Raw genomic sequence first — 13808 nt, forward strand, 5'->3', positions numbered from 1 at the left:
GACGCATCGCCTGATGGAAGTTTTTACATGCGGAAAAAAGATTTTTTATTTTGAATTATTTTGAACATCATGATTACGTACTAATAGCCTAGATTTGGAATACAACATGTACCAGCTGTCTCTGTGGGTGGCACGGGCAACACCCTGGCACACCCGTGGCTACGCCACTGGCGTGGAAATGTTCTTCTGAACCCGGTGATGTCCTGCAGACCTCTCCACACAGAAGAGGGGTCAGGGTTGGCAGAGAGGCGACTCTCCAGTCTTTCTCCGTAGCTCCTCTTTGCTTTCCTGATCCCCCTCGTCAGAGTGGCCTGCTTGAACAGGGCTCGATCACCGCTTCTGTAGGCCTCCTCCTTGGCTCGGCGCAGCTTCCTGAGGTTCGATGTGAACCAGGGCTTGTTGTTGTTGTATGTGCAGATGGTCTTAGTCTGCACACACATGTCCTCACGAAAACTGATGTAGGACCTCACAGTGTCCATAAGTTTATGCAGGTCTGAGGCACCTGCATAAAAACACTCCAGACTGCAAGTCGAAGCGGGCCTGAAGCTTCAGCTTTGACCGCCTCTATCCAGTTCTTCACAGTCCTCACTACAGGCTTAGAGGTTTTTAGCTTCTGCCTTTAGGTCGGGATCAGATGAACCAGACAGTGGTCAGAGTGTCCTAAAGCTGCGCAGGGAACAGAGCGGTATGCGTCTTTTATTACTGTGTAACAGTGGTCCAGAGTCTGCGTGTCCCTGGTGGGGCACGTAACATGCTGCCTGTATTAAGGAAGTTCGTGGGTGAGGTTTGATCTGTTGAAATCCCCCAAAACAATGAACAGTGAGTTTGTGAGTTTTTTCTCCAAGTCCGTTGTCTGGTCGGCCAGCAGCTGAGTAGCTGAAGTTACACAAGCATGCAACGGGATGTAGACTGCGACCAGAACAAAGGAGGAAAACTCCTGCGGTGAATAAAAAGGTCTGCAGTTAACAAAAAGTGTCTCTAAGTGAGGGCTGCAAGAGTCTTTCAACATTGCAACATCCGTACACCAACCGTCTTAATGTAGTAGCTGATCCCACCTCTCTTTGTCTTTCCTGAAAGTTCCTTGCTGCGATCCGCTCGGAGGAGCTGAAATCCCGGCAGCCGCACAGCGCTGTCCGGGACGAGATCGATGAGCCAGGTTTCAGTGAAACAAACGGTGGCAGATCTGCTAAAGTCCGGGTTTTTAGTGATGAGTAGCAGCAGCTCATCTATCTTGTTTGCCAGGGAGCGGACATTCCCCAGGTGTATTGAGGGCAGCGGAGTGCGGAAGCCTCTCTCCCTCAGCTTCACGAGTGCGCCCTCACGCTTGCCCCCTCTGCGTCTCCTGCAAAACCGGTAGAGAGCCCCTGCTGCTCCGACAACGTTTGAACATACAGTATCAAACAGTGAATTTGACTTCGGTTAAAACCGTTGGCACCATAGTTGTAAGGCACCAATTTTTCCAAAAGAGGATGACACTGGGATGGAGGAGGGAAAAAAGACATCTTGACACTGTGTATAAATACATAATGTCCAGGTGCAAAAAACACCTCAGCACAGAAAAGCCACATACCGTATTTTCGCGACCATATGGCGCACTGTGTGGAAAGGCGCACCCTCAGTTTTGTGTGTCATTTTTGGTTTTAAAACACACATACGGCGCACCGACCCAAAAGGCGCCGTCTACGGAGACGGAGCTGCACAGACACGCGTTGCAAAACACACACGCGCTAAAAATACAGCAGAAGCAAAACTTAGTTTGATATTTTATTTCACTTTTCACATCAATCAAACCCTTCAAAGGTTCATATTCTGTTTCTGCATTAAAGAATTTAAAAAAACCACCGGGTTGCTGCACAAACCTGTCTCAGCCACTGATCATCTCCTCATCCATCCAGCCCTTTTCATTTCACTCTGGCTGGAAAAGTCTCTTTAGGGAACGCTTTTCTTTTAAAAATCCCGACCGCGGCGGTCCCGGGTCCCGCTCCCCGTTTGCTCCCTCGCGCTGGACCGGGTCCCGGTCCGCCCCCCCCCCCGCGCTGGTCCCGCGGCGGTCCCGGGTCCCGCGTCCCGGGACCCTCGCGCTGGACCCGCTCACACACACGCGCTGTCGGGGAGCCGGTACCGGGGTTTGTATCCGACAGGAGCTCCGTTAATTCATCTGCGCCAGTCCGAATTTCCAGACCTGTCTCAGCTTCTTGATCACCATCATCCCTTCATCCAGCCCCCTCTTTTCATTCACCCTTATAATGACTCCGGCTGGAAACCTCTTATGCAAAGTTTTTCTTTTAAAAATCACCATAAGTTTCTGTCCATCAGCTGCGCCAGTCCAGCACCACATAGCCTACATGAGAATCTGTGTGTCGCGCCGCGAATACACACACGCGCATGTCGGGATCCGGTACCGGGTTTGTAACCGACAGATTTGGCTGCAAATCTCGGAAAGTGAAGCTGATCTGACCTGAGACAGACCCCAGAAATCTCTGCTCTTAAAGCGGCCGGGAACCAGGTCATCGGACCCTCTTGGGGAACCAGGAAGTCGGCTGCAGCAGCGACCATCACCGCGCTGCTGCAGCCGCTGCTTTAACCGGGGAATGTGGACGGTTCCGACCGGCCGGCGCTGCAGAACACTCACACACAAGTGTGCTTATTTAAATAGAGCGGAGCAAAACTTAGTTTGATTGTATTTTATTTCACTTTACACATCAAGCAAATCCTTAAAAGTCTTCATCATCTGTTTCGCATTAAACAGCTCAGTGGATGGTCTCATTCAGCTTCACCCGCCCCCTTCTCTTTTTACCTTCTCATGGTGGCCGACCTGACATTACCGTAATTCAGGTAATAGACACGGCGCACCGTTTCTTAAGGCGCCCGGCACATTTAAAAAAAAAAAAAAAAAAAAAAGTTGCGCCTTATGGTCGCGAAAATACGGTACTTATTAACTATATAACTATATTAACTAACAACATCATGACGAAGACTTGCATGTGTGTGTGTGGGGTGGGTGAATGCAACTCGAGTTGCTTCATAATCTCTAAATCAAGCAGAAACTGATGTGCATTTTCTATTCAGTACGTTTAAAGGTTCTACTATAATCAAATTAGATTATAATTACAAGTTTTCTTCAAAAAGGGCCAGTGCATAACTTGGAAGCAGCTCTGTTTTTCAGTAGCTTAAAATGGAAGGAAGGGTTCAAACTCTGCAGGACTAGACTAGAGGAACAAAAAGGAATCAACAAAGAATGGACAGGCAGCAGGAGTCCATGAAGGAGGCCAACGTTCTCCTGCACCGTTGTCGTTCATCGCGGTGCAAAACACGTTTGATGGTGCAGTGGGACACCAACCACTTTGACTTAAACATTTTGACTGCTATATTTATAAAACAAAAATGTATAAAACTAGACTTCTAGTCCGCTTGATCTGAAAAAGAATAAAAACGATGCGCTTTGACATGGAAGTGCCTTAGAAACAGCAATAGAAGAGCAACTTTCTTTCTTTAAATCAGCAGTAAGCCTTTGAGGCGTCTGGGGTTGCTGCATAAAGCATTATTTTCAGACGCCTGCGAGTGTGGACCAACAGATCCCCTCAAACACCCTCCATGTTTGCCGAAGCTCTTGGCTTCCTGTGCAGAGCGTCAGCTTCCAGGTGTCGGAGAGGAATGTATCTGAACATCACAGAAAGATAGACAGTTAGGGCAAACAAAGACTTGTAGAAACCTGTAACTGGCTCTCCTCAAGGCAAAAACACCCATTGTAAGTTTCTGGCTGTCAGATAACAGTTTTCAGAAACAATCAGCGCACTAAAGCCGCGAAGAAAAAGCCATACATTCTAGCAGGAGTGTGGAGTTCTTTGTTACATGTTACATGCCCACCTGCCCTCTATCTGAAGAAAATTACATTTATGATGAAAAAGTTGGGCAGCATGTTTGAAAAGTGTTTTCTCTGCTCTAGGCAGGCTAAAGAAGGTGAGACAGGGTGATGACATCAGTGGCTCCAAGCAGAGATGAGAGAAGAACTCAGCAGCGGAAGGAACATTACTGCAGCGCCTTGATAGACGACTGCTTGGCATTACTTTCCTCCCCTTGCCTCCAGGTCTGATCCGCTGACCACATTTGGAGCAGTATGTTCAGTCCTATTGTCTTCAAGTGAAACATCTTTTAATTGTCATTTTCAAACATGTGGCTCTCTGGCGCCACCCTGGTGCTGCTGACGGACATCGGTCCTCCCCCCATGAGAGACACTAAAATCACCCCATCCCATCCTCAAACAAAAAAAAATTATTATATTATAAAACAGGAAATTTATGAAATACCACTACGGGAGGGTGGTGGGAAAGAGGGGTAAAATACGGTAGTTTGCCGCCGGAAACGGGAGACTTGACAGGTCTGGGGCCTCATTTAAAATGGAGTGTGTAGGATTCATACTAAAAGTGCACGTACGCCCAAAAGCCGAAAATGGCGGGCGCAAAAAAAAATCCGGATCTATAAAACCGCGTGCACGCAGACTTCCACGCAATGTTCCCTTTATGAATCACAGTCCACCTGGAAACCTGCGCAGCTGAATCCGCCCCATATCCCGCCCTCAACACGCCCATAAATCCATATGGATGAGCCTACTGAGCATGCGCAGTGGCTTCCTGCAGCCTGTTAGGGATGAATGCGTCAGAATGAATGAACGTGTCGAGCCACCGTGCCACTGAATTTCGCTGAGATCTGAGATCTAGATGTTGTGGATGATGTGGAGAGAGGACAGGAAAACCACATTATTTGGTGGTCACAGTAAAAGTAGAAAAAGTATATAAATAGTATAAAATAAAGCGAGTGAGTGGCAGCACGTCGTTGCTGCCCGTTAGTGCCACGATCGCAATTTCCAATTTCCACTGGGGGCAGTGGGGACATGTCCCCCCCACTTTTCAAAATGATGTATTTGTCCCCCCCCACTTTTTACAGTTTAAAAACTAACGGTAGGCTCAGCAAATCATCAAGACACTCGGGACGGCGGCCCCCGCTCCCCCTCCTCCCTCCCGTCTCCCCTCAGAGCTGCTCTAGGCTGATTTATGGCTCCGCGTTATACCAACGCAGAGCCTACGGCGTAGGGTACGCGGCGACGCGCGCCTACGCCGGACCCTACGGCGTAGGCTCTGCGTTGGTGTGACACAGAACCATAATTCCGGCTTAAAAGTAAACAACATGAGCGCACGTACCCGTGCATGACAGGCAGACACACACGGGGAGAAGGGACTATTTCTTTAATTCTTATTTTTTTTAAAACTTTATCCTTATGAACGCAATTGTTATATAGTCCAACTTTCCTTATTTTAATCAGAACACTTTCTTTTTTCCTCTTCGGCGTGGAGTAGTGGGCTCGGAGCGGCAGCCCCCTCCTCCCCTCCCCCCCCCTGCCGCCTGCTCCGTTATCAGCACTATTTCATTATAAGTCTGATATATGTTGTGACATGTGATGACATTATTAAGAGTATGACATGAATCTGGCTTCATTTCACCACCTCACAGCCTGCGTCGCCAGTTCCCCGTGTCTTAAGTAAATTCTTACGGGAGGGTCCTGGTTGCCGTAAAGATACGCAGATTTTTCAGTTAGTTTTTTCTTTTTAGATCCGAGGCTTTGCGTAGATGGTGGCTTCCGCAACTTTCAGGCGCTTTTTCTGCGCAAGCAAGCTTTATAGATGAGGCCCCTGGTCAACACTGCAGGGGATTTCTTTTTCTGCCGACGTGTCCAGGGTGTACTTTCACCTAAAGACCACTGGGATCGGCTCCAGCAGATCCAGCTGATGGGTGATTGAAGTTTGGATTTACTGTACGTTTGCCTCTGTGCAATAGCAGGTCCAGACTATGAGGCAGCGAAGCAAGCCCATCATACTCCCTCACCTTCATTTCACCGCTGGGATGATGTTTTGATGTTTGCAAGCCGTGCCGCTTTTAGAGCACGTAGTGTTGAGTATTTTTCCTTAACAATTCAACGTTTATTTCACCAAGCTTTTTACTCAGGAGAACTGTGGATTACCAAGGTGCTCTTTAGTGAAGTTAAGCACACAGCTATGTGATTTTTGGAGACCAGCAGCTTCCTCTGTGGAGTTCAGCCAAGGGCAACCTCCCTGTTCAAGAACTTCAGGGTTACAAAAATGAATAAAATAAACTAATTTGAAACTGTATTATTTATGATGGCCAGAAATGTATGATTTTTGGTTGCAAATGAGGAACCGTTTTGCTTTAGTGGTTTAGTAATAGGCAAGGGAATGCTTTAAGGTGGGTGGCAGTGACCCATGAGCTCACCCAAATGAACAGGTGATTGTGTTTACCTACAGGTTTCAACTGAAACAAATAGTAATTAACAACATTTGGGTCATTTGCAGCTAAGTCAGTTAAAATAAAATGTACATCTATCATTTCTTTTTGAGGCAGGGACAGCTGAGCAATAAGTGTTGAGGGTGCTCGTGAGTGGCTTTCAGATATTTTATTCAATAATGTTACAGTTCTGACACCAGTATTTCAGTAATAACTGGTTGAAAATGCTTAATGTGAGAGGATGAAACCTGCAACAGTTGCCCTATCATGCACATGCTCCAAGAAATGTTGTGAGTCTGACAGAGAGAGTGGAAGAGTTGTTTCTGACATTTTTTCCATTTTTTTTTCTTCATGTATAGTTTTCTAATACTCATCTAATACTTCATCTGAGGAACTCTTTAGGGAATAGGATTTGGATTCAGTCTGATCCGTCAATCCCAGTTGAGACAATTCTCCTGGCTGTTGATGATATTGTTGGTCACATCATCTTGATTTATTCTTCCAGAATAAATAAGGAAATGGGGATTTTTATGAAAGAGGAGTGTTTTGTGACTCAGTTGATTGTCAGAGGGGTGACTATTGGGGGACAGTACCTGCAGTACCTGCAGGTGTCACCACTTGCGGTTCCCTCCACCCGGGTTGTCATTTCAGGTGTGCTGCCGTTTATTTCTAATGACTTATTGGAGATGGAGCTCCAGCGTTTTGGGAAATTAGCCAGTGGGACAATAGGAAGAAGGGGCGGGGCTAATTCAGGCCAATGAAGGTTAAGGACTCAATACCGAGTCCGATGACACCACCCACATGTCTTTATCACAACCCGTTCAAAAGTTATGGTAGATAATAGGGACTATCAAATATTGACCAATCAGAAGAAGGGGCGGGGCTAATTTGCACCAATTATGTTCAAGGACTCAAAACTGAGTCTGATGACACCACCCACGACTCTATATGTCAAACCATTCAAATGTTATGGCAGAAAGTAGGAACTATCAAATATGGACCAATCAGATGAAGGGGTGGCACGCTTTTTGGCGCCTAGCGTCGCCACGGTAACGCTTTCGACTGAGAAAAGTAATGCGCGTCGTCGCAGGATGGAGACACACATTTTGATGTATAACACACCTGGGTGCACGTTACGGTTCGGGCCGCATTAACTGCAGAAGAAATGGCATACATTTTGCCAAAATTACACAATTCATTAAAAATGGCCGACTTCCTGTTCAGTTTCGGCCATGGCGCCAAGATACTTTTCTCTTAAAGGAGCTGTATGTAAGAGCAATAATAAAACGAATCATAAAATGACCCCGATATGTCAACAGACATTTAAAAACAATGTTCATTTCAAATACTTATGTCACTGACAACAGCACTCAAGCCAGGATATTCCAGTTTAAAAAGAGGAGTTGCAGCCCTCAACTGATGTTGATGTTTTCATTTTTTGTTTTGGTCTGAAGCTCCACCCTCCACCTATCTCCCAATCACAAAGTCAGTATTTTTTTGGCATGCGGGTTGCCAGCTCGGCTCTAATTATCGCAGCAGCCGCTACGAACGTGTTGGATGAAAAAATGTCTAGCTTTCCAAAACCTAAAAGACCTCGTTATGAATCCGAGTTACGTCGTGACAAGGTCTGAAATAAAACAAGGATTTGTATAAGAGATGCTTTTGATAGATGGAGACGGCTGAAAGCGGAGAAGAATTTGAAGACAGACGCCAACGTTGCTGATTTTCTCCTGGACAGGTAAGATTCATAGCTAAATGTTTGGCTTTCATATATAAATACCGTATTTTCGCGACCATACGGTCGCCGTGTGGAAAGGCGCACCCTCAGTTTTGTGTCATTTCTGTACTTAAAACACACACACACGGCGCACCGAACGTAAAGGCGCCGTCTACACACACACGCGCGCGCCGCAGAACACACACACAAGCACACGAGTGTACGTATTTAAAAATAGAGCGGGAGCAAAACTTTGTTTGATTGTAGGCTACTTTATTTCAGTTTTTACATTAATCAAACCCATCAAAGTCTCATCCTCTGTTTCTGCATTAAAGAGCTCCGCTAAATCAGCTGTGCCAGTCCCAATTTCCTCGCTGTCAGAGTCACTTTCCGTGCCGTGCGGCGCCTCGGACTTGCCGGCTTTTGCAAAAGCTCGCAAAATACACGCCGCTCAACAGTATTTTGAAAGTGACTGCAGTACCAGTTTTGGCCATTTCTTACAGACGGCTCCTTTAAATTACGACATGATACAGGTGTGTACCGATTTCCGTGCATGTATGTCAAACCGTATTGTGGGGCTTGAGGCACAAAGTTTTCTAGGGGGCGCTGTTGAGCCATTTTGCCACGCCCATTAATGCAAACCATTAAATTAGAGGTGATTTATGGCCCACAGTATTGCGCCAGAAGAAGGTAGATTCAGGTATTTTTTATTTCATTTCTGGGACTGCAAAACTAGCAATTTGGATATCCAGAAAGAACAAAATTAATGATGCTCGTGTTGGAGTTTGATAAACCTGTAGTTAGTGTATAGTAAACCTGTAGTTAGTGTTAGTAAACCTCTAGTTAGTGTTAGTAAACCTGTAGTTAGTGTTAGTAAACCTCTAGTTAGTGTTAGTAAACCTGTAGTTAGTGTTTAGTAAACCTGTAGTTAGTGTTAGTAAACCTGTAGTTAGTTAGTAAACCTGTAGTTAGTGTTAGTAAACCTGTAGTTAGTGTTAGTAAACCTGTAGTTAGTGTTAGTAAACCTCTAGTTAGTGTTTAGTAAAGCCTCTAGTTACTGTTAGTAAACCTCTAGTTAGTGTTTAGTAAACCTCTAGTTAGTGTTAGTAAAACTCTAGTTAGTGTTTAATAAACCTCTAGTTAGTGTTTAGTAAACCTCTAGTTAGTGTTTAGTAAACCTCTAGTTAGTGTTTAGTAAACCTCTAGTTAGTGTTAGTAAACCTCTAGTTAGTGTTTAGTAAACCTCTAGTTAGTGTTTAGTAAACCTGTAATTAGTGTTAGTAAACCTCTAGTTAGTGTTTAATAAACCTCTAGTTAGTGTTAGTAAACCTTCTAGTTATTGCTAGTAAACCTCTAGTTAGTGTTAGTAAACCTCTAGTTAGTGTTAGTAAACCTCTAGTTAGTGTTTAGTAAACCTCTAATTAGTGTTTAGTAAAGCCTCTAGCTAGTGTTAGTAAACCTCTAGTTAGTGTTTAGTAAACATCTAGTTAGTGTTTAGTAAACCTCTAGTTAGTGTTAGTAAACCTCTAGTTAGTGTTTAGTAAACCTCTAATTAGTGTTTAGTAAAGCCTCTAGCTAGTGTTAGTAAACCTCTAGTTAGTGTTTAGTAAACATCTAGTTAGTGTTTAGTAAACCTCTAGTTAGTGTTAGTAAACCTCTAGTTAGTGTTTGGTAAACCTCTAGTTAGTGTTTAGTAAACCTCTAGTTAGTGTTTGGTAAACCTCTAGTTAGTGTTTAGTAAACCTCTATTTAGTGCAAACTCTAGTGTGTTAGGGCCAGTAGTCGTAGTTGCAGCTACAACGCACTCAACAATGTCCTCAGCACTTTGTGGTCAGTCATGTCTGCCCTGGGATCAGTGAGTAGTGGTTTACTCCCTGCGTTGTTTGATGTGCAGTGTTGATTATATTTTTGAGGTTCTTCAGCCTTCTTCTTTTCACAATCAGCTCCAGAGGCTTCACAACATTCCCCAGCAAAAAGCCTGTCTTCTTGAGGGTTTTCAGGTTCTTGTCGTTCCTGGCCAAGATGCAGCTGCTTCAAGAGATTACTGCAGATAAAACTCTCCAACACAGACTACTAAAAGACATGAGGACCCAGGGTTCTTCAAGACGTACAGTCTGCCTTGTCCTTTCTGGACAACATCAGAGTTGCGTCTTCGGTCTTTTTTCCCCATGAACATTGAGGTGTTTGTACTCCTCCACCACTTCTACCTCTTCCTCCATGATGGTAGTGTTTCAATTCAAATACTATTGTTCCTCCTTAAATCCTTAGTTATCTTGGTTTACTTATTTTAATTTGATATGTCAGCCACTGGTACAACCCAGAGTTACAGGGTCCTCTGAGTATTTCACTTCACTTTTCAGCTCAACTGGTTTTTCTTTATTAGTACAGCCAAAAAAGCCTCCCTTTTCTTCCCTTGGGGGGGGGGGGGTTCCCCTTGCAAATTAGGCCTATAGCAGCATAACGGGGGCAGAGCCAGCTCTGGCATAGCTCATATAGGCGGTCGCCTATGGCGCCATCTGCTGGAGGGGGCACCCCTGCAAATGCTTCAAAAAAAGCAATGATCTTTCCACCCTGGCTGGCGGCCTTCTCCTGTGCTCTGTCTTGAAAAAATGAACAGAAAGAAATAAGCAACTCCCCCCTTGTTGTTTCTCACCATTTGATTGAGGTGGCTCTGAACCTAAGTGGACTTTGAAGAGGGGGAAGGAGGGGGTACAGGAAAGAGCCACAGGCAAGGATTTGAACCTGTGCTGCATGAGGGCAATGACATGCGTTAATGGCACCTGCTCAACCAACTGAGCCACCCAGGGCCCCTACCCTGCCCTGCGATCCAAGCTCATCCATCGTATTTGCGAGTACCAACACATGGTCAAAGTTCAGGCGGCCGTCCTCGGGGCCAGGCCGACCGGCGAGACAGTTCGGGGGGCCAGTCTCGGGACGCAGCAGACGGGGCAGACAGAACCCGAGGGGCCGGCCGTTGTTGCAGGCCAGCACGCAGCTCCTGAAGCTCCGGCCTGCAAACATGCACAAAAGAGAAAAAAGGGGGCCAGCACAAGAAACTGCAGGAGCGATGGACAAAAATGATGGCGATACTTATAATAAATACAAATGGAAATGGAGAAACCTTGAGCAGGACCAGGCTCATAAGGGGGGACCCTCCTGCCGAGGGCCAGACTGGGGGTTGGGGACATCAACAGCACAGCAGGCAGGTGGAAGCAGCAACGAGATGACCAGGGGTGGGGACCACAGGCCAGCATGCAGCTCCCGAAGCTCCGGTCCAATCAGCAAGTCCCAGGTTGGGGTGCAGGGTCGGAGAAAGGTTGAGAAGGGGCAGGGATATACACAAAGGATAATGAGACACAGGTGCAGGCAATCAGGGCAGATGGGAAACAGGAGGGACAAGACAGAACTGAAACTCAGGGACATGGGCTTACAAAACAAAACAGGGAAATGTCAAATCCTGACATTCGGTTGTTTATTTTAGCTCTCTTCCTGTTAGAGAGCAGGCAGATAGCATCATGTATGAACTTCTCCGACAGATTTGTATCAGTGAGGCAATCTTTTTCAGTAACATTAAAGGCAGTTGTTGACTGTACAGTAACTGGCTGTAAGTCAGCGATAAAGAAAACACGGCACTGAATAAATGCAATTAAAAATTTAAAAAAAGTTTCTCTGTGGTTGCTCCGTGGGACACACAGCAATGCTGGCCTTAATGTCATGTCCCCGCTGCCGCTGGAGCCATTTCTCTTGGTGCAGGAGAGACATGCCGGCTCAGCTTCATCTGGAAGGCGACAGTGACTGGGTTTCTGCAGGGAGAGGCTCCTCCGGGTTTCTCAGCTTGGCAGCAGGATTCAAAGTTTTTGATATTCTGTCGCACCAGTTCAGAAATTTTGGTTATCTATACTTCACTGAAGTAATTATTTTTCAGACGACTTTTTACTTTTACTCCTTACATTTTCACACAATTATCTGTACTTTTTACTCCTTACATTTTAAAAACAGCCTCCTTACTCTATTTCATTTCGGCCTTTAAATAAAAACTATCCAGTTAAATTGCTCCATCCGGATAGAGTGAATTTGGTTGTGGTTGTTTCAGATGTTCTTGTCCAGTTTTGTTCTTACATCCGTTCCCTCAGATTCCTGCAACTAAACTTGGATGTACATTCCAATAAAGGTTAGGATAAATGATAACATGCCTCTGAAGTTTGACTTTTTGCACCATTACAATACTTATAGGCAACTAGTCATCATATCTGCTGCTCTCTGAAACACATGTTAATGCTCAATAGTACACATATATGCTTCTTTAATATATTTGCATTATACTAAGATGCATTCATTTTCAATGGCTTTTGTCCTTAATGGCTTTTTCCCCCTTACATTACTTTTACTTTTATACTTTAAGTAGTTTTGAAACCAGTACTTTTATACTTTTACTTGAGTAAAAAACTTGAGTTGATACTTCAACTTCTACAGGAGTATTTTTAAACTCTAGTATCTATACTTCTACCTGAGTAATGAATGTGAATAATTTTGACACCTCTGCTGATATGCAAGATAAGTTAGGCCATACTGGTCATTTGCTTAGCAGCTAAATATATTGGTGTGGGTCCTCCTCAGTTTAATTTCATTTATTTAGATGTTTTCTTACTTACGTCCTATGAGATCATGTTACCTTGTCAACAATGATTTAATAAAACTGATGGTCTCCATAGCCTACATACCCCATTACCTGCATATGTCCAGGCAGTGGAGACCATCAGGACCAAGATGGAGCTTTCAAATTTCTGGACCAGAGTCGTTCCAGACCGGGGGCTTCATTTATAAAGCTTGCTTGTGCACAAAACAGGGCTTGAAAGATGCGCAAGCCACCTTCTACGCAAAGGTTGGGATTTAAAAAGAAAAAACTAACCGAAAAATGTGCGTATCCCCTACGCCAACCCTGACCCTCCCGTAGGAGGAACATACTTAAGATATGGGGAACTGGCGACGCAGGCGGTGAGGTGGTGAAATGAAGCCAGATTCATGTCATACTTTTAATGTCATCACATATCAGACTTATAATATAATAGCGCTGATCGTGTCCTCTGTGTTTGAAGCTCAGCATCAGTCAGGACTACAGAACTGTAGAGTGACTGAGGACAGAACAAATGAGTGCCGGGCCACTCTACGGAGCCCCTAAAGGGACTCAGATTTATTATACCGGTATATATATATAATGAGTTTTACGCGCGTGTGAAACCTTTACGTGCGGGCGTAAGCCTAAATTATGGTTCCGCATTAAAACGACGCAGAGCCTACGCCGTAGGGTACGCGGCGACGCGCACCTACGCCGTAGGCTCTGCGTTGGTGTGACGGAGAACCATAAATCAGCCGTGAGCAGCACTGAGGGGAGGAGGGAGAGCGGGGCTGCTGTGTCGTTCTCGCATCGCCTTCGCACAGAGTGTCTTGATGATTTGCAAATACAGGCTGAGCCTACCGTTAGTTTTTAAACTGTGAAAAGTGGGGGGGACCAAAACATGATTTTGAAAAGTGGCGGGGACATGTCCCCCCTGTCCCCAGTGGAAATTGCGCCCTTGGTCCGTGGCACTCACGGCGTTTAGCGAACATTGCGAACATTGACACTTTTAGTATGAATCCTACACACTCTTTTATAAATGAGGCCCCAGGGGCCTCATGTACTAAGAGTGCATGGATTTCAACGTGAAACCGTGCGTGGAATTTACACGTACGCAAAAAGAATTTAGATGTTCAAAACTGTGCATACACCCAAATCCATGCAGGTTCCTTTGAACAT

The 13808-nt window shown here is 45.2% G+C and overlaps 1 protein-coding gene across 1 annotated transcript in view; it reads left to right on the forward strand.

Moving 5' to 3' along the window:
* Positions 1 to 843: 843 nt before the first annotated feature.
* Positions 844 to 13808, forward strand: part of LOC133421969 (vesicle-fusing ATPase) — a 290608-nt gene continuing 277643 nt past the window's right edge. Inside the window, exon 1 of the mRNA XM_061711792.1 lies at positions 844 to 848. The gene's annotated coding sequence lies outside the window, so the exon portion shown is untranslated. The remainder of the gene's footprint in view (positions 849 to 13808) is intronic.

This window comes from Cololabis saira, chromosome 21 (genome assembly GCF_033807715.1).
Source record: "Cololabis saira isolate AMF1-May2022 chromosome 21, fColSai1.1, whole genome shotgun sequence".
In the NCBI taxonomy this organism is placed as follows: Eukaryota; Metazoa; Chordata; class Actinopteri; order Beloniformes; family Belonidae; genus Cololabis; species Cololabis saira.